Source organism: Heliangelus exortis, chromosome 3 (genome assembly GCF_036169615.1).
Source record: "Heliangelus exortis chromosome 3, bHelExo1.hap1, whole genome shotgun sequence".
Taxonomy (NCBI): domain Eukaryota; kingdom Metazoa; phylum Chordata; class Aves; order Apodiformes; family Trochilidae; genus Heliangelus; species Heliangelus exortis.
This window is the reverse complement of record NC_092424.1, coordinates 7,306,800-7,328,986: the sequence shown is the minus strand read 5'-3', so window position 1 is coordinate 7,328,986 and position 22,187 is coordinate 7,306,800. Positions and strand designations below refer to the sequence as shown.

The 22,187-nt window shown below is 37.9% G+C and overlaps 1 protein-coding gene across 2 annotated transcripts in view; it reads right to left on the bottom strand.

Moving 5' to 3' along the window:
* CHRM3 (cholinergic receptor muscarinic 3) overlaps positions 1-22,187 on the bottom strand; it is a 245,058-nt gene that overhangs the window by 156,579 nt on the left and 66,292 nt on the right. For both annotated transcript variants that reach the window (XM_071739064.1, XM_071739063.1), the window contains exon 2: positions 12,493-12,605. The gene's annotated coding sequence lies outside the window, so the exon portion shown is untranslated. The remainder of the gene's footprint in view (positions 1-12,492; positions 12,606-22,187) is intronic.

Sequence of the window (22,187 nt, the reverse complement as noted above, 5' to 3'; positions counted from 1 at the left end):
AAGCTGCCTGACTACTTTCTAAGCAACAGATTTCCCAAGAAATGCCCTATCCTGAGACGCAAATACCAGAAAGCCTTGAACAGCAGAAGCTTTCTAACTTCCCAACAGAAGATACTTTATTTCAAACTGCACAGGCACTTCTTCCTTCTTGCTTTGCAGCCCATATCTTGCTCACCACTACTCCCGATTTCCACTCTATTTCCTTTATACATCCAATATGTGGAAGAACATAAAAATCAGCTACTAAACTGACATGCTGGCCTTATCCTGTCATATCACAGATGTCTTAAATTAATCTCACCTAATTTTCTGGATTTTCATTTATCCATATATTCTGTTATTAGAAGACAACACCCCAGATGCAGTGAGCCATGGTTTCTCACTCATTCCAGCAGCCAACGAGCGTCCTTTTCCCAGATCCCAGGGATCTGCAGAACTTTACGAGCCTGCAGAAGAGCTCTGATCAACTTTCTGTGGATATCACAGAAGTGAAGTAACCTCCTGGAAGAGTCTGCTTCTCTAACTTGTAAATACTTTTCTTAACTGGAGTATTTCACATCTGAACGGCAGCAACTCCCAAGCCACAAAATGACCCTGCCATGGGGCTTCCCCTTTGAAATCTCAATATTAGTGCAACCACTACTTTCAAGATGCCCAGGCTTCTTTTATCCTTGCCTTTTGCTTCCCCAAATGCCTGTTCTTTCATTTTCCTCCACCTTCAGACCCTCTGGAGCAAGACAACACTTTTGCTAATGAGATTCTGCTGAGACACAGCAACCACCATCCATTCAGCTGAGTGGGGGGAGTATGAATTCTGCAGAAATCAGGTGGGTTATAGAGAAAAGGTGCTCATATATTTGGGAGAAAATTCTTTTGGAAATAAAAAGGAATTTTGAAGCTTTTCTTATGCTCAGGGCAATTCCTCACATAAGCTGGGTGGCACATGGAGACTCATGGTGTAACAGCTGGTCCTGCCCAATGCACTGGAATTATGACCCATATGAAATGCAGGCTTTTTTTTAGTTGGCATAACACAAAATGCCCCTTTGGGGAAAAAAAATATATTTTAAAAATCAGTTTCTTGAAATGCAACACGGATTAAGCTAGTAGGGGGAAAAAGCATTTACAGAATTTAACCTTATTTTTGGGATTCTGGAAAACACTAACTAACATGAGTTGAGAAAGCTTACAAATAATTGAGTTTTCAAAAGAATCCTAGAATGTCAGTTTCCAAGAACTAGTACGGATGGACAAAAACATTTCTTTACTTAATTGATTTTTCACATTGGGAAACTGAACCCTTAAGGATTAATGAATATATTTGGGAGCAAAAAAATTATATAGTCAACTTTGAGAAAAGTCCAATTATTCCAATAATTTATTTCAGACTGAGTGCAGAAGCTTTTTAAGTGAGTTTTATCACATACCATGGATAAGTTAAAGCATTCCTAGCAACAGCATAATGAGATGACAAAATTCTTTACACATGAATACCAGTGTCTTACTTTGCCTTTCTTTTCCTATATGACTAACTTAAGGAAAGGGAGAGAAAAAGTAAAAGCTTTATTTCAGTTCTTCAAATAATGAGGGGCTTATCAGTAAACAGACACCTTGTAATCATAAATTCACACTAGAGTTCACAGAACACTGGGAGCAAAACCAGAAGTCAAACTTAATCAAAAACTGTCAACAATGATACAGCTCACAGAAGCTGCACAAAACACACTTTACAAGCAAGGTTTATAGGTTTCTTTAACCAAATAGAGGAGAAGGCAATGTTAGCAGTCTCATAATACTCAGTGAGGTGACAATAATATGATGGAGTTATTTGTCCTCTGAAATAACAGCTGAGTTAGCCCTTATCTTATAAATTATAATCACATGTAATGGCAGAGGATGCATGCAAACTCCCATCAAACTTTTAAGCTTCTCTTTTCTCTCATCTCTGCCCACAAAAGGCTGGGAGCACTGGACAGGGTCTCCCCTCATGGCCTCACCATGCCAAGTCTAAACAGAGAAATGAGGTTATCTCCTCCCAGAGACACAGCCTTCTAAAAATGGCTGAAGATTCTTTGTTTTTCTTTCCCAATTAGGTTACATGCAAACACAATGGACAAGAAGCTTCCTAAATCTTGCAATCACACAATTTTTTTCTGTTTTGAAGAATAACACACCTCCATCATTCAAAATGTTAATTTACTTGAAAGAGGACTTAAGTAGTGCCCTATACATACCTCCCAAGGTTTCTGCTTACTGATTTATTTCATTGTTCTTCCTTCTTGAGCACAGGATAGTGAACAGGCAAACTTCTCATTTAAACAAAAGAAGGAGGAAAAAAAAAAATCTATTCTGAATTCTTGCTCCTCAATCAAACCCTAGTTCTTCTGTTTTTAAAAATCTGTACTAGATCTTTAACAAATACGGTGAGCTCGTGCTTGAATCAGCTCAAGTATGTACATTTTCCAAACAAAAGAAATCTGAAAGTATTCCCACTCCATAGCTGACTCACACTCAAAACTAAATCATATGCATGACTATCTTATGACCTTGCTTGGAGTCAACTCAAAGTCAAGCTGCACTGCAATTTAAATTACCTCCAAACTCCTTTTTGGCAAGAATAATCCCTGGATAACTACTAGCATTATTCTTCAGAGAACTGGTTTTCTAACACCAACACCTGCATTCATTTAATCTGAGCTTTCCAGACTTATTGGAATCACCTGCTGTAGATGCTAATGTGTTGCTCCAGGCTCTTGTTGGAGAGGTTGTTTGATGCCTCAATTCTCACAGGATTCCTCACTTTGAGGCAGATCCTTCACTCACTCCCTCTCCCCTGAGTCTAATCACACCTACAAATCCTCTCTCAAAAGCCTTTACCTGCACTTTAATAGCTATGTAGCTGGTAAGCTTATAAAGCAATTCAATGATTTTCCACACGTGAAAAATGCTCTCTTTCTTCTAATGTACTAAAGCCAAAATATCAACAATCTTTCAGGCAGGAAAAAGCAGACTGAGATAGTATAGATATTTTAAACACCTCTCACATGTTACTATGGTGTTCCCTAAATTTAAGTGGAATAATTTTTTTCCAGGCCTTTGAAGCAAAGCCACCTGGAGAAGGGAACACAGGAGCTGCTCAACTGTGCCAAGCAACAAAACAGCTTAGAGGAAGAATTAAAGAATGGCAGACAATGCAATTGAAATGGAATAAGAAGGTTATTACACAGGATGTAGTACCAATTGAAATCAGGTCAGGATAACCCCAAATGGCACATTTTTCTTTTATTAGTACAAACGTTCAAAACTTTGCTGTTATTTCCTACCCAAAAAGTTTCAGCTTTAATGCCTGGCATAGATTAATTAGCACTACACAAGAAGGTCCTGTATAAGGCAGAGTCAAGCCATTAACTTCACTTGGCTGAAGATGAAGCTCAGACTGTATTAAGTCCTGAATAAAGCTATATATTCTCCAATGGCAAATAATTTCCACACCACTAAAATGCCCACATTGCTGCAGTGCAACACTGACTGCTGAACAGAGCACCACAAGAACCCATTTTACTCAGGAGAGGAAATGAACACTGTCTAATCCATGGAAAACTACAGATGAGTAAACATGTTAAACCAGTAAAGCTCTTGCTCAAGAGAGGACATGGTAAAGATAGGAGAATTAAAAAGAATTTGAATTAAAGCTACTGGAGTGAGCAAACATGGGTAAATTCTGCCATTTGATGCTATGAAGCATCTGCTGTATTTTTATAGTTTTGTGTAAGTTTTTTGGTATCTCCTAGTTTTAATAAATTGAGCATTCTGCATATATATATATATATATATATAAAGGCAGCAGGTAGAATACAGGAAGGCAAATGTGTTATTCCTGTGAATGTTGAACCACGAAGCAAACAAAAGATCTGAAGAACACTACCAATTTGGATTAAGTACTACTATAATTGAACACTTTTTTTTTATTATTGTCCTACATAATAACAGTGGTTAAAGTACTGTATTTTCCAACCTGAAAGTGTCTATCATTTTGAGAGAGCATTTTAGTACTTCAAATGGAGAGTCTACTTGAACAAGTGTGGCTGCTCCAGAAATACAATTGCAACAAAACAGAACTATAGGAAGCATTAAGCTGTTCATGCTTGTTGTGGTGTGTCTTTAAAGTCAGAAATAGCAGTATTACATGCAGAGCCAACTCCAGAGGGTAATATATCCCCTTCTGAAATAAGTATCAAAAATATAAGAGAGGAATTGCCTTTTGGAGTTGCCTGCTTTTCCCCAATGACAACTGAATGGCACCAGATGAATCCTACCTTTATTACCAAGAGCCATGTAACATGAGATGCACAGTATGCAGTATTCTGTATTCAGAATGCAGATAAAGCATGCAATTAAGAAAAGAAATAGTATATATGTTTTATTTTAAATGAAAGAAATCACTTTCCAAGTTTGCTCATCTTCAACAAGGATGATCCTCTCTCTCTCTCCCCCAGCAACTTTTTTTTAAAGTGTCTCTGCATAATACAAACTACTCTTTAATATTTCTATATGTGCACATCTACAGACAAATGTATACCATACAAAAAAGACATAAATTAATGACATAATGCAAATTAACACTGAGATATAACATATATGAATGCTTAGAATAATGAATACTTAGAATGCTTAGAATAATGAATACCATGTCTCACCGAGCCAGTGGTACCAATAATTCAAAATCAGTATTCTGATGAATCCAAATTACTATTTCCTTAATATTAGCATGGCAAAGAACTACTTTCGATACCAATTCTATTCACTGCAGCATTTAAGCAAATAACTTAGCATAAAAATTAAGATTTGGCAAGTGAACTGCTTATCTACAGAAACTCATAGCACAAATTAGTTGCTACCAACCACTATAAAATGCACTCAGCTCATAAAATGCAGTCAAAATGTTTATGTAAAGCTGCAGAAACCACTGCAGTACAGAAGCAAATAAATTGGGAGGAAAGCTGATAAGGGGAAGTTTTTCATGGTTTTATGAAATGCAGACATTAACAGAGATGGATATTAAAGATTAAGGTGCCTTTTTTTGATTAAAAGGCAACTCCATAGAAGTTTTGAGGATTTTATGCTGGTTTACTTTAACTTTGTTAATTCTCTAGTAAAAAAGGGCAATTCAATAGTATTTCAGTGTAATCAAAGTGTGAAAAGGAGATAATTATCTACAAACAGTAGTTAGTCTGTCAGAAAGTAAGACTGTTCCACTTGTAAAAATCTGCACTGATCTGGTTTTCTAGCAACAGTTCTGATCTCTTTGAGACAGATCTAAGACAATGAATTGCCAATATTTAAGATGATTCTATTGACAACAGTAAAAAGGGGGGAGAAGTGTTATCTAAATTTCTGAATACATTTACACAGATTTAATATACAGCTCATCTAAAAGCAATGAATGCAGAACTGAACTGTGAATGCCTGCTGTAACAGCACGAATTAAACTTATGAATCTCATTCCTCCCCCTCCCAAGCACTTCATTAGTCCTTTCAAGAGCACAGATTTTGTTTCCTTGTGCTGAGAAATATAAATTGCTTTTCAGAGGTAATGTCTTTTCTACCAATTTCCCATTTTTCCTATTGCTGCTACTGGCCAAGAGAACAAGGTTAGAGGACATATAGATACCATATGTATTTGGTAATTTGCAGTTGGAAGTCACAGAATTCCACGGATTCTTACCTGTTTTCTACATTATGCTTTGCAAAGCTACTTTTTGAACCAGTCTTAAAATGCTTGTGCTTTATTCAGGGACAGGGAGTCTGGATTGACAGGAAGCTGAACAGGAGCCAGCAGTGTGCCCAGGTAGCCAAGAAGGCCAATGGCATCCTGGCCTGTATCAGGAACAGCGTGGCCAGCAGGGCCAGGGAAGGGATTCTGCCCCTGTGCTCAGCCCTGGTGAGGCCACAGCTTGAGTCCTGTGTCCAGTTCTGGGCTCCTCAGCTCAGGAAGGAGATTGAGGTGCTGGAGCAGGTCCAAAGGAGGCAACTGGGCTGGTGAAGGGATCCAGCACAGATCCTATGAGGAGAGGCTGAGGGAGCTGGGGCTGTTCAGGCTGGAGAAGAGGAGGCTCAGAGGAGACCTCATCACTCTCTACAACTCCCTGAAAGGAGGTTGGAGCCAGGGGGGGGTTGGGCTCTTTTCCCAGGCAACCCTCAGCAGGACAAGAGGGCACAAGAGGTCTCAAGTTGTGCCAGGGGAGGTTTAGGTTGGACATTAGAAAGAATTTCTTTACTGAGAGGGTGATCAGACATTGGAATGGGCTGCCCAGGGAAGTGGTGGATTCTCCGTCCCTAGAGATATTTAAAAAGAGACTGGATGTGGCACTCAGTGCCATGGGCTGGGAACTGCAGTGGGAGTGGATCAAGGGTTGGACTTGATGATCTCTGAGGTCGCTTCCAACCCAGCCAATTCTATGATTCTATGATTCTATGAACAGTTCTGTGCTATTAGGCAAGTTTTATGGTAACACTGATATGTTGAAAATAATTAAAAATAAAATGAAAAATGAACCTGTACCTCATTATATACATAAATTGTGGTGGCCCTGTATTGTCCAGTGGTTTCCTCAGTGACCTACTGGTTGCCAAAGTGGTCCCAGTGGTTCATAAACAGCTGACAGTAAATTAGGAGTGCTGACACAGCTGATGACAGAGTCTGGAGCTGGAAAGACCTTTATACAATTGAGGTCTGGGCCAACAGAAACCTTGTGACATTCTCCAGGTACCAAGGTGGCTTTGGGGCATATGATCAGCCCAGGTGTGAGTAAGGAATGGGAGCAGAGGGGATAAGCAGACAACCCCAGCAAGGGCAAAGCCACAGCTGCCTTCATCTGGGTGGGCAATGGTCCTGCCTGGAGAGGGAGAGTGGGAGGAGACCTTCCAAGGGCCTCAGATTTACCATGTCCCTGGGTTTTCTAAATACTCATGAGTACCCTTAATTATTTAGATGATTGGGTGGGGGAAAGGAAAAAAAAAAAAAAAAAGGAATTCAGTTTTTTTTAAACTGCTTTTTTTAGAAAATTTACTCTGATTATCAAAGGTCTGATTTCCTCTCCCACACTTGAGGGGCCACATAGCTTTTAAATATCTCAATATTATTTTGTTTATTTCATAATTATGCCCCAATAAAAATCTAGTTCCAACATATATATTTATGTAATCTAACCCTCCCAAAGCTCAAAATAATAAGCATTCAGAAAGGAACCTGGCCAGCTAACTATGAAAGAACAAAGAAAAAATGACTGATTGCTCTAAGTAGCATAGTCCTTTTATTATTATTATTATTATTTCAGAAGTTCCTATTGAAACTTTTTGGTGAGAAACTCCAGAAGTATCAAACTCAAGGCTTTTCAGAGATACAAGAAGCACCATCAGAATCCAGCAGCCAATGCCTACCAAAAAAATGAGGGATATGTTTAGTTCGTCTTAAAAAGAACCAGAGTTCCATTTCCCAGGAACATCATAGGTAACTTTAAGGTCCTCCCTTTTTTAGTAAGCATTTAGCATATTTTCTCAAGCTAGGTATCCAGAATTAAAGCTGTGCAAACAATCCCACTGTAATCCAGGCCACTGTGTCCATCAGAAATGTAAGCGGGTGAGGCGATGCCACCCACAGTGACACCGTGTGCCTCCTCCTGCCAGCACCACCACCCTGAGAAACATGAAAGGAGGACACACAAACACTGGGCAGCAGATTTATAACACTTTCAGAGGCTGAAGTAAGCAAAATTCTGAGGTGAACGAGCAAAATATAGCTACTGTTGGGTCCTAGGTCATACAAAAGAGCTTGCTCAACACTCATCTGTCACCACTGACAAAGAGAGACAGTGAGGATGTGGTGAGGTGATGGCACCTCCTGGCCTCCAAACCTGTACACAAGTGATGCTGTCTACATCACCTGGATGGGTAGTTCAGTGCTGCAAGCTGTGGGTAAAATCCATTCTAAAATAAAATCACATCTCCCTTCAGTAAGATCTCTCACTGAATGACTTCAGTAATATCCTGCAGCCCAGCAAGGTCTTTTTGGGGAGGAGCTGGTGCTGCTAAGGAAGTTGATCCCTGACATGGCCCATTTCATAGACTGCATGCCTAAACCCTTAAACCCTTCCAGCATCCTCCCCTATCAACCTAATAATTGGTTGCATAGATCTGTCCTGCCTATCTTGGTTTTGCATTATAAATTTTACTTTCAGAGCAGGAGACTAAAATTAAAAAAAAAAAAACAACAAACAAACAGATCTGAAGCACTCATATTCTTTTGCATTTTTTAATGCAAAAAGCCCACAGTGGTTGCACAAATACCTTACAGAAGAAAACTACGAATGCCCAAATTCAAACCTATAGGAAGTGAAAATATTTTCCTGTATGCATAAAGAAATAGCTTGCAACAGTTCATTTAAAGTAACATTAAGTCAGTCACATTAGAAGTAACATCAGTCACATTAGAAGGATGCTCTTTAAGAGGAAATAAAATGACACACTGAACAGTTGACCAGCACATCAATCAGGACATTCTGATAATCATTAGTCAAGATTCCCTACTAATTGAAAAATCATTAGTAGACAGCACAGCACAGCAGACAGCAGCAATGCCTCTTAGGTTAAAGCCTTCTTTTAACCAATACCTAACTCTGAGGACAGTTTCTCTGAAGGTTTAGAAGTTCTGTGGCACCATTTATACAAGAGTCTTGACATAGTGTAGCCCTTCTGGATCACAGTATCAGCTTGAAAATTAATACAGAAAGGTGTGTGGCAATGAAGGTAAAAGGGCAAAGAGGAGCTCCTACTTCATTTGAAAGCAGAGGCAGCAGTAAAAAAAACTAGTTTAAATTCACCCAAACCAGAAATTTTCAAGACAAACACTACTAGTTATTATATTTGTATAAAGTATATATCATAAACTGTTTTTTTCAATTTATTAGCTGCAGGCATCTCAGTTGAGGATATACCTCAGTAGGGTTGTGATTACTTCCATAAATAATGCAGGCTTCATTTTGATTCTCTCAGTGTGCCTGCTATGCCAAACGAAGCCTGTGATGTGCCCAGACAGCCTGGCTAGCAGGGGGCATGGCAAGGTGGCCCCAGACTCAGGGAATGCATCTGTGTGAACTCTGATGGAGCAACACCCTAAGCCAAATGGAAATAAAAATTTGACTGGTTGGATACTTATTAATAAAAGATATTTACACTTAACACAGAGCACTTCAGTTACAACACTGTGTAAACTGTGATGCGTTAGCACAGTGAGGCTGAAACAAAAGTTCAGAAGCAGAAACACCCAGAGAACAAGCTTTCCATCACTTGGTGTTGGTATAGGAGGTTTCAGTATATGGGTTTTGACAGATCAGTTTGAGTTGAGAAGTCCAGATACAGTGCCAGACTTTTTCCATGTTTTTTTCTTGTTGCTTTCCTAAGTTAAGCAACAGAACTGTACCACTACCTAGCAATTGCTGAAGTTTTTGTCTATACTATGTAACACCCCAAAAATGCAGCCAGTAAGGACTTTGGGATAACTGCTACTGTTTTTTTATCAAGTTTCATAGACTTATTTCCAGTGTGTCTTCCAAGTAAGTTGATGCAATTATATACTGAAAATTCCAAAATTCCTTTATTATTCTTATAACTTAACATATGGTCTGAACCGCTTGTCTTGTTTGTAGATGTCCTGACCTTTCATGTTTTATATATACTTTTTAATTATCATTAAAGTCTCCTAAACAACACCTGGAACCTGCTCTTTATTGCTTCTTTGTCAGCCTCTGCTGACTGTACATATTCAATATATTTAAAGTAATAATTTCCATTTAAAAATACTATATAAAGCTTCTTAATATAGAGGAGACAATTAAGATTTCCCACTTTTTATTATTGTTTGAAGGGGGGTTTGTTGGTTTGATTTATCTCAGCAGAGTTGACTGCTTCCAGCCACAAAAAGCTGCCCAAGTTGGTATCAGCTGGTCCAATGCAGAATGCAGATAGAGAAGACACTCAGTAACCACAGGATGATGTCACTTTTGCATTTCCCTTGGAAAAGATTCCATTTCTCTCTAACATGAGTTCTTCCCATATCTCACCATTCCTCTAAAAGTCTGATTTTATCACCTCAACATATCTTTCACAACTAGGTTTACCTGGTCTAGACAAAGGACTGCAGGATTCAGGAACAAACTGAATCATCATCACTATAATTTTACAGATACTAAAATGTATATTACTGTTTTGAATGTTTTTGTTTTTCTCTTGCATGTCCTGAATTTGACAAGTAAGGCTTTAGTCTCCAGATATTACTCTGTAATCTACTAGAGTAAAGGCAGCAAATCCTCCAGGGTTTCACATCATGTGTGCTGATGTTCAGGTTGCTTCCTGATATCCATCTTAGTTTTTATCTGGTTAGAGAGAAGCAGTGGGGTAATTCACTGGGCTTTTAAGAGGCCATCATGAGTCTTGAGCAGATAGAATAGTGAGGGGAAATGAAGATGCCCTTTCATGCATACATCCTCTTTGCCTGAAGAGTTTAACAGCAAAGAAGAATGTTCCAGAGAAATGTGGAAGCAAGAAGTGTTTTTTTCTATTGTCAAGGCAATGTAGGCCATAATTTCTCAAAGAATTTCAGCTGTTGTTACACTGTATTTTTTTAGTTTGGTCACAAAGGAAATACTGGGGATTTGATTCTTTTCTCAGGCTGGTTGACAGAAGGAATAATTGCAGTAAAATGTAGTGTAGCAGACCTCTGGAAAAGGAGACAACATCCTGCAGTGTTTAGACATGTGCTAGACAGCCTTTTGTCTCTTTAGAGAACTTAGTTCTTCCATCAGACCCCTCACAAAGCCTTTGCTTCATCACAAATCAGCACACATTCAAGATGCAAAACCAGGCTCAGAAATGTGTCACATTGCTGATAAGGAAGAGGAGAAAAGAAAAGGTCAAGTATTTCAAGCAAACTGGCTAATTTGGCAAATAAAAAGCCTGGTTAGAGAACAAAACAGAATTCAATGAATACCCAGGGAACTGCTTCACAGAATTAACAGGTGCTAGATAACCCATCAAACACTCTTTTTTATTTATTATTTCTTAATAATTTGCCAGCAGAAGCAAGTGAGCTGATGTTTTCTTTGCTATTTATCAGGCTCCCTTCAGAGTTGTCTGAATAGTACCTAAGAGATATATCACTTGAAATGCAAAAACAGATGAAATTGTTAACAAAGACAGGCAGAAGATACCCTGAAAAGGATGAAAAACATGTGCTATATGTCTGTCCATTTCACTGCACCATAACTACTTCCACTACTTTCCACCAAAAAAAAAAACCAAAAAGCAAAGCCATTAATGACTAATGCCATTAATTTGCTTCTCCTGTTCTCAATGCTTGTATCTATCTTCTTTTCTCACTACTTCTGTGTAGTTCTAAGGCCTCTCAAGTCTGAATCTGGAATAGGAATAGAAAAGGAAAGATGCCTTTCATTCTGGCATGGCATAACTGGAATAACTGGAACCCTAGGCACAGACTTAGGACTACAAACATTTAGAGACAGATTTTGACAATGGCTCAGCAACTATTCCAGAAAATTCAATACCATTCACAAATAAAATTTGGCATGAAAGCCACATCTGAACCCTTAAAAGGAGACGAGCAAGACAGTTGGGATTTGAACCTCAAATACTTAACCTGATATTTGGAAAGGAGATGGGGCTGCTATTTCTGGTGTATTAAAGAGCAGTCAGTGGAACATTTGGATATCCAAATTTGGTTTGTCGATGCGTTTAGCCAAATGAACAGCTAGTGCTTTGGATCTCATTATTGCATGTCTGGACACTGTTAATCAGAAGTGATAGTTATACTATCAGGAGCCTTCTTTGGTTATTATTGTTTATACAAAGCATAACATTGCTCACAGATACTATAATAAGATTAACTATAGGGGAAAAAAAAAATCAGTGTAAAAATAAAACTGAAAACTCTTTCTAAATATTTTCTCCAATTTACCCTTTCCCCTGAGTTTTGAATTACATCTGTAATGCAGTTACAGTTATTTTGTTCTTAAATATATTGAGGTACATGTGGTACAAAAGAACATTTGGCTGGAATCTAATTTGAACTAATGCACTTCACATGGAGGTGAAGATGCTTTCAAGCTGAAGGGAAAGATAACATTTCAAGCTGTGTCAGGAGCTTTGCAGAGTTCTGAAATCATTCACAAGAAAAGAAAAAAACCCAAAAAACCAACAAAAAAAAATCCCAATGTAGTTATTTGTTGAAAGTAAGTTTTTAAACATCCGCAAGTAGCTTAAGAAAGAGAACTGGTTTTTTATATACTCCATAAATTAACAACTCTACACCAGTCCTCATGAAAACAAAGGGAACAACATTTACTGCAGGTCACAGCAAACTTGAAGTTCCTTCTCTCTGAAGCCAAGAGTTTCATAGGTATGTACAGGAACAAAACTTACCATGCACAGGGAAGAGGTGAAGTCTGGATCATGTTTCAGATGACTGTAAATCATCCACCTGGGAGCCCGTTATACCAAACACCAATGAAAGCTTTTGCCATAACCATCAAAATCTTGAAAAGAAAAACAGAAAAACAAACAATCAAAAACCAGACAAAAAGTTAATCAGACACTGAAATAGTGAAAACTAAGTGTTCTTTATTTAAAACACAATTTCACTGCTCTTTACAGCATATTTTTTTTAAAAGTCAATTAGAAAAGAGTCTGATGTGCCCCATCACCATCCCCAGCAAGAGCTTTTTTAACAACAACTGCAGTATATTGTGCTCAGATATTTCATTTGCAGTTCTTTTGAAGATTTTTTTGGCCAACAGCTGACTTTTCAGGATTCAGATCTTTTATTCATTGTTGTTTAATGCCGACAGCTTTATATACCAGCATTCTACTCATACCAATATTTTCAAGCACAATTTTATTTTCTTTTTGCTGGTTTTATGGACGACCCGAGAACAAATACAGTCTGGGCAGAGGATGGATTGTGATCAGCCCTGAGGAAAAGGACTTGAGAGTGTTGGTTAATGAGAAATTCAGCATGTATGCACTTGCAGCCCAGAAAACCAACTGTATCTTGGACAGCATCAAAACAAGTCTGGCCAGCAGGCTGAGGGAGCTAATTCTCCCCTTCTACTCTGCTCTCATGACACCCCACATGGAGTTCTATGTCCAATTCTGGAGCTTCCAACACAGGAAGGACATGGAGCTGTTGTAACAAAATGATCAGAGGGCTGGAGCACCTCTGATGAACACAGGCTGAGAGAGTTGGGGTTGTTCAGCCTGGAGAAGGGAAAGCATCAGGGAGACCTTAGAGGGACCTGACAGTACCTGAAGGGGCTACAGGAAAGCTGTTCAAGGCCCAGGTTGGATGGGGCTTTCAGCAACCTGGCCCGGTGGGAGGTGTCCCTGCACGTGTAAAGGTATGGAAATTAGATGATCAGCAAGCCATCAGCAAGCAGCTGCCAATCCCAACATCTCTAACACAAAGCATGATGCTTCACAAGGATGCAGAACAAGGATCAGCCATCATGCCATCAACAGCAAGGGTTTCATGTTAATTCCTTCTTTCTATTTCACTGAATGTGAAGGCAAAAGTCAAACAAAGCTCATTTGAGGATCTCATTTCAAAGCTGCACTTCTGAACATAGATGCTGGGCAGAAAGAAAAGACAGAGGGGCTCCAGGCCAAGTGGCTGTACAGCCCTGGGGGTAAAAGCTGGTGGAGTTTCAATGAATAACTTCTAATGTCAATTTTCAACAATCTCATTTTCTCCCAATAAGCCCTTAGTGGAGCTTCCTGAAAGTGTTTTTTGGTTTGGTTTGGTTTTTGGTTGGTTGGGGTCTTTTTTGTATGGGATTTTTTGTAGGGTTTATTTGCTGTTGGGTTATTTGTTTGTTTTGGTGTTTGTTTTGTTTTGTTTAACAAAACCATTCTTTCATGGTTCCTCCAAATTCTCAAAAAGTGGAATTTAAACAGAAACACTTGTTCAAACCAAAAATTTGACAAATTTCAGGTCTGTTCAGTTTTTTGAGGGGTTTTTTTGATCAATGGAAAAAGGGACTGGGAGAGTTCTGTCACTCTTGAAGCATCCTATTTCAATAGTTTCACATTTAAATATTTCCCCTCAAAAGAGGTTTTTTATTTCAGTCACATTTAATGTCACATCTTAGGTTAAAAGAAAGTCAAGATTAAAGTGAAAGTGTGATCCCAGCAGAGTGGTTCCTCTTTCATGGAACATTTTGAAAGTGGGGTGTTCCAAACCATGCTTTTCATCAGATACAGAATGAGATTTCAAAGATCTCTCTGAAGTGGGGTTTTGCATTTTCCATACCTCTGCAAAGATCCTAAAAGCTGGGGAACTGATATGCTTTTCACCTTTAATGAGTAAAGCTTAGGCAAAATTAGTACAATTTTCTGACCAATTTCTATGGATTATTTTCGTCTGCATCAATCACATTTTCTTTTGCACCTTTTTGATGAAATCCTACATCTAAATTCTGCTAATAGCTTAAGGGCAGCTACATGAAACTCCCAAACATTTAACCTTTCTGGTCTGCCTTTCTTCCCTAAAGCCCCATTAGAAATGCTGAATTACAAGCTCAGCCAAGCAACACGTAAACTTATGAAAATCAGATGGGCAGGAAATGTCATCACACAAATTTACTATAACCAACTCTTTTCCAGTCTTATTTTACACGGGAAATAAATTCTTATTAGCTGTAAACATGAGACTATTTTATCACAGCACAGAGCTGCACGAAAGTCATAACACGGAAGCTTGGCAAAATGCATTCTACTCACAGACAGTAGTTTTTGATGTACAATTTCTTTTAAGCACTTTTCTGTAGTCATTTTTAATGCTCTTTCAAAGACAATATTACCTCTTTTCTAGTCAGGCTTTGTTCAGATAATCAGAAACCTTAAGCATATCCTGCTCCAGGCAGCTTATTCCTGCAACTTCTCCTATGCTTTCTGTCATTTAAGCATAAAGGAAAAGGACAGGGGAACTGGGCCAACTCAAAAATAACTTCTCAAAACCCTTTATTTTTAAGGGCATGTATGTTTTCCCCACTCAGTTCACCACTGCGTGAACTAATACTACTGAAACACACAAACTGCTCCCTTGTTTTAAGAAACATTCTGTCAGTGAAGACAGAATTTATAGGAACACTTTAGTATTTTGATCCAGTATTGCAGGTTCACATCTTTGCTATGTCAATGCATTATGCACTACAAACTTCGAAAATTTCAGGCTTTTTAAAAACAAAAATTCAAATTAAACATGAAAGACATGGAACACAATTGATATAGTTATTAGGGGTCTTTTATAGCATAATCTCTTTATTATCCTCAAGGTCTGCAAGAACCAATATCTTTATGATAAGCTCTTTACAGAACTTATTTAGATGAAGTGGTTCACCTGTCATTTTAGTCAAATTACTTTCTTTTCATCATTTCCAGCTCTGAATTTATAAAAGGGCATCAGCCTGACCCTGCAAAGACAGTGTGGCAGGCAATCTTATAATTAGTGTGTCCCTTATATAGCTCCTTGAACAGGTTTAAAATTCACTGAACGACTTCCTATAAAAACAAAACACAAAGCAAAACAACCACCCCCAAAAACCAAAAAAACAAACAAGCAAACAAAGAAACCAAAGCCATCTCAAAGGACAACAGCAAAATCAGAATAAAAACTTTGCAAGTTGTTTTTTTAATTAAAAAAACCTCTGAGACAATTTTCTGCTCTCCTAGTTCTTAAAAAAAAATAAAAATTAATGTGAGAGTTGTATTTTTTTTATATATAAACACAAACTCCCCTTTCCTCTGAAGCAGTATCTTCCCAAAATTTTTCACAAGCTTTGCATAATCTTTTTTGCAGATTGAGGAGGTGTAGGTTGTAGAAAGCCATCAATGTGCATGATGAGCAGGGCCTAATCAGATAGCTGCTCCAGTCACATTATAATTTCTGAATAATTACACCTTTGTTTAACTAATTACACTGTCATAACTTGAGGTTAAACCAAATGTTTTATCTGTCAAAGGACTAGGCACACACACATCATCAATCAATGTGTCTCAAATGCAAGAGAACTCAATTACTGCTCTGAGGTGGAAAGTTACTCAAATATTTTAAGAGAAGCCCCTGATAATCCCTCAGTCATACCACTGAGGGCTTCATCTTGCAGGATTTGTTCCCCAAGCTGCTTTAGGGACCTGCTTAAAAAGTGGGAAATGGTGTTTATACGTTCTGCTGCCTGCCTTAATGCTTCAAGAAGACATCTTCAGAGCCAAAACAAGTGTCAGCCTTCCTGGGGTATCTTGAGTGCCCATAAAATCAAAAGCCATAAGAAGACTTCTATGCTTGCAAATGCTTTAAGAATATGAAAGAAAAATAAACCTTGTAAGGATGAACATAGTACACTTGTAGGCATACACAGACAGTAGTATTCACAATATAACAGAATTAAAAGTCACAATTTCTTCTCCTTAAAAAGCCTCTCTAGTTTTGTCCACAGGTGGACAGGAAGAGTTTATTTCTGACTTCAGTGCTGGATGCAAGACATGTGGTTGAAATTACAGTTGAACCTAGAACTACATGGCAAACAGGGGTCCCTGTGCATTAGGGTCTGCCCATCCCTGCAGCCACCCCCCAAGGTAAGCAATGGGACTGGGAATGGCACCAGTAGTAACCAGTTCAGGCAGGGAGCAGAGGTCCTAAGGACAGTAGAATTAAAAAAAAAGGATCAGCCTCCAGAACTGGATCCTGGTGACACTGGTCAGAACTATGGAGACAGTTTTTGGCTGCCTCATCACCACCTCCACAAAAGCCCTTCTAAAGGAAATTTCCTGAGTGTCCTATGCAGCTACAGAACTGTCCAACTGATTTCATTTATTAGAAAAGTTGCTTTGAAGGAAGTAAATATTATTGACAGAAGTAGTTTCCAAGCATTGTTATCTATTGAAATCTGTCATTTCATAAAAGAAAAAGTTTTTCCCTAACAAGCAATATGCAGTGAAAACTAATTAGAAACCACAGGGATCTTGTGTGCTTTTCATAACCAAAGCAAGGCTAATCTCAAATAGCTGACTGCAAGTAGCTTGCCTTGTACTAATAAAATTCCTGAGTCACTCACACCCCCTTTAGGGTCAGGTTCCCCCCCCTGCCCCAGCCCTGCTCCCTGGCACAGGCTGAGATGTGTGGGGTCACTCCTGCACTGGCTGCCTCTGCTAATCCATGTGCATCCCTCCCAGAAAAAATGCAGATGTAATTGCTGGATACATTAATTTCCACTCAAAGAATACCACGAGAGAACACTTTGGGTACCAGTACCCAGTATGAATAATTCTTGACCCTTTTTTTTTTTTTTTTTTTTTTTTTATTAGTGAAACCTATGGTTACTACCTGGTATAACGTAACAAAAAAGACACCACCAAAACTTGACAGTTCTGCCATCTACACAACATCTACACCTACACACCTACATCTACAAACCAGCATAAAGGTGCTAAATAGCTAAAAACACAACACACACCTTCTGTTACATCATTGGCTACATTTAAACTGATTGCTATCCTCACATTTCTCTTTATTTAAATTAAAAACTCTTATAAGGAATAGTTGCACTAAGATTTGCATCAATGATATTCTAAATGCCAATTGATTATTATAGCAATGTTTTATAAACAACAATGATTATTATAAACAATTGTTTAGAGCAGGAAGAGAATTTGGATGAATTTGTCCCTACATAATGACCAAAACTGGATCATATCCAACTAACCAAGTATTTTGGCCCTTGGCAACTACTGCAACTGTTGTTGAAATTAAACCTTGTTCAAGTTATGAATATTCAATATTTTCAAAATGTGGAGCAGCATATTATTGCTTGAAACTCTCAAGTTTGTTTTAACAGTGAGACCTTATAACCACAATATCAAATGAATACTGATAAAGGGCTTTTTAGTCCTTATACAAACTCTATTAGCCACTGACCTATTTTCAAAGTGTAACCAATTCAGCTTACACTTGCAAAAAAAAAGAGACTACTACTAAGAGGGCAAAGAATTTGATTTTCCATCAAAATGCTATTTTCCAAAACAAAATGCTAAAAAATAAATGTAACCAAGCTGCATTCAGAGCACAGTTAATTAAAAGTGCATCTGGCAGCATGTATTGTTCAGAAAAAAAAATAATCTGAATTTTTGCAAAGAATTGGCTGATAACTTTTCAAACAAAAGATTCTTTCTGCAGAAGGGCTACTCACCTGTGATCTCTGAACAGTAAATATTGCTTGTAGTAGAGCAAATGAAACTGTGGAATGTAATTTACACTTATATTGCATCTTTCTTTGTTTTTTCTTCCATAATAACCCTTAGCCTTACTACATCCTAAGTGTTTGCAAATAATTCAGCACTGTGATGGATATAAAATTCACTGTTTGGCTGTAATTTATTTTAAAATAAAAATTCTAGTAATGAATTCCTGATGAACAGTGTCGTTTTGGTTTGAAATTCGGGTTGGGCTCCATGTAGTCACTAGTAGCATCAATTATTTCTGTTCAGTAATTTTTAGAAGAATCTGGATGAATGTTTTGCTCTTCATTTCCTCTTCAAACCAGAGTCCTCATTTGGGCTATTTACTTCAGATCTGCATAAAGCCTCACAATGCTATGTTGCTATTTGCATGGCTTTTTAGTCCTTTTTTGGAAAAATTCCTGGTTTGCTGCTCTAAGGGAACAGAGCTGAGGATTTGATACATCAGTTTATCTCAACAGGTTCTGAATACCACTTCACATATGCATGGTTAATAAACTGCATGTTAAATATCACCTAAAAAACAAGAACAAAACCAAAAAAACCCAAAAAAACCACACCAAAAAAACCCAGACTACACCAAAAAAACCCCAGACTTTTCTCCTAAATGAGTCCATGAGCTTCCTTTTTCACTCTGTCTCTTCTATTAGCAGAATGTCAAGCAAAGAAATAGGGCTATTGCATTTCCTGTGAGAGGGCTCTGTTCAAACAGATGAGAACAAATAAGTAATGAAAATGGGACAGTCCTTCTCCAGCATAATGATGCACATCCTTTCCATGAGCTCCAGACACTGCAAGATTAACTTTCATGGCAGTCTCTAACATATTCTTGACCAATGCTTTCAGGAACACCTGAGCTCTGTCCCTGTCAGCCTAGTTCTTATTTTTATACTAGACTAATAGCTTTGTATTTCTTTCTTTATATTTCTTTTCCACCTCGCAGAAAATGACCCACCAGAATATTTTTACTATATTTGCAGCAGAAGGATGTCACATGCAAAAATACTGCTTTTCAACACTTTTCAATTCTGTGAGCAGGCACTGACAATGCTTAAAAAAAGCAAGGATTTCTGTCTTCATGTCCTATGAACCAAATAATATCCTGGGGAACTAACTAGAGGTGTTCCTCTGCAGCCTGTTGTGCTGCACATCAGATAAAACCAAACCCAATGTTTTCTTTACAGTTACTTCATGGTATCATTCTGTTCGCAAAATACCTAAAAGACCATCAAGTCCAACCATTAATCAAGCACATTGCCAAGTTCATCACCTTCTGCCTGGGTGAGACAAATAAAGTAGGAGGCAGTATACAAAAAGCAGATATTCTACCTCATCTACCAAACTCAGTTCATTAGAAGAAAAACAATACAAAACAAATGGTTAATTATCCAAGACATGCTTAAAGCCCTATTTTTATTATTGTTTTATCATACTTCTTATTGTAACAACCCCAGGCAAAAAAAAGTAGACAAAAAAAAAATACCAACCCAATATTTCTCTCAAAATTAACACTGTTGTTCTGATCAAGATGTTGGTAGTTTAATCTGAATATTCTTTTTCTATGTTACTCTTGTTCCATGCTATTGTAGTGTCTAGGAAGGTCCTTCTTTGGGAGAAATCAGAGGATACAGGCAGTATTTTTTCTGCTAATAAGATACAAACAAATAAGATAAAGAATTCTCATACTGCCAGAATGTCCTGTACTTTGCTATGCTGCAGCTTTATTAATAGTAATTGTGAAAATAAGTTACACACAAAAATCATTAAAGAGAGATTAAAGACTCATGCTAAACCTATAAAAGCCCTGACCTACAGAATAACCTTCAGATATTAAAAAAGCTTCCAAAAGTCAAGCAAGAACATGCTATATATGGAGGGATAATCACTTCATAAACATTAGGTCTGAAGAACCATTTCAATCTTGGTTTCATTAAAATAAGAATTAGAAATGTAAATCATTTTTCAGTCTCGTAAGACTTCAGTAGAAAACCTTCTTTTGAAATTTCTCTTTGTCCTGCACCTTGTCAGCAGATGAAACAGGTACAATTCCTTGGGTTTAAGAGACAGCAATAATTTTACAGTCAAAATTCAAAAACTCCTCCACCTCTCTTTTCAGTGGATTTTAACTTTGCTAACTCAAGAAATTGAGCTACAGGTTTCTATACCAATGGACTTCTGCTTTCAAAGACCCAGAAAAAATGTCTCAGTCACTGTAAATTTACACTTTGAGAAAAGCCCAGAACCCCCTCCTCGAATGCTGCTTTTCATTCCTTGCCTGGTAACCAGGCTTGAAGCTCAGAAACATCCCAGTGAGTACAGCAACAAAACCTCACTCTTCCTGCTCTGGACAGGCTGAGAGGTTTCTACCTGCATTAAGGTCAGGCAGTGCCCAGAGAAATCTGTCTCACCACTTGGTTCTGCCCCAAGGACCCACTGATGCTACCTGACTTTTCCCTCTGCCCTCTGCAACAGGCAAGTTTTGAAGGAGAAGAGCATGGCCATCCAACAGTTGTCACTTAAAAATTACAGCACTGAAGAGGAAAAAAGATTTCCAGGCTGAGGAAGGCTCCAAAGGCAGGTTACTGTTCTTTTGCTATTTCAAAAATCTGTAATAAAACAATTGGAATAAGTCAACAGAAAATCAGCAGAGAAGATGGTTTTGTTAAAACATGATGCTCTTCTGCTGTCACAATTTTAGCACTCTATCCTTATTGCATTGTTGCTATCTCATATTACCCACAGAACTTTTTAATTTTTTAATTGTACTTTATATAAAATAAGGCCATGATTGTGTTCTTAACAAATCCTACAAGAGTACAAAACTATGATCCTGTATTGCAACTGATATCAAAAGGGTTAGGAGGTAAAGAAAGCATCTATGATGGTTTTACTCTGGTGGAATACTAGAAACTGTTTTATTTAGGTTATTTAACAAATGCAATCATTTATTGTCTCACTTTTCTTGTGTGTTTTTTGGGTTTGTTTCATTTTGGTTTTTGTTTGTTGTGAGGGGTTTTTTGGGAGGAAGGGTGGGTTGTTTTTTGCCTTTTTTTTTTTTTTTCTTAATCAAATTAAATGTAAAAAGTTATTTCTTTTTCATTCCAGCACATTCCAGAGCATGTTGTGTCCTGGAACTTTAATAAAGCTCCAGAATTTTGTCTGAGATATACTTTTTGCTCAAGAAATTTAGACACAGAAGATGCTTAACTTGTTTTATCAATTTTAAGCTTTTTTAAAAAGTATTAGAGGATTCAAAAAACAAAACATGAAAAACAAACAAAAAAACCCCCCAAAAAGCCCCAAACAAACAACCTAGTCTGAGTTTACACCACACTCAAAAGAAATTTGTGGTTTTGTTTCCAAAGAGAGAGGGTGGGGGGACATACATTCTACTTAGATTTGTGTTTTGTTATTTTTGTCTTTAAGAAAGTCTAATAATTAAAAAAGAGGAGGCTGAAGGCTCCTTATTGCTCTTCACAAGTACCTGAAAGGAGGTTGTAGTGAGGTGGGGGTTTAATCACCTCTCCCAAGTAACAAGAGAGAGGACAAGAGGAGGAAACAGCCTCAAGTTGTGCCAGGGGAAGTTTTAAATTGGATAATAAGGAAAAATTCTTCATGAAAGGGTTGTCAGGCAGGAGGCCGGGCTGCCCAGGGAAGTGGTTGAGTCACCAAGCCTGGAGGCATTTAAAAGACATGGAGATGTGGTGCTCAGGGACAGGGTTTAATGGAAGCTTTGGCAGTGCTGGGTTAACAACTTGAGGATGTTAAATGCCTTTTCTAATGAAAATAAATCTATGATTCTATAAGTGCTTCATTTTCCTCAGTGT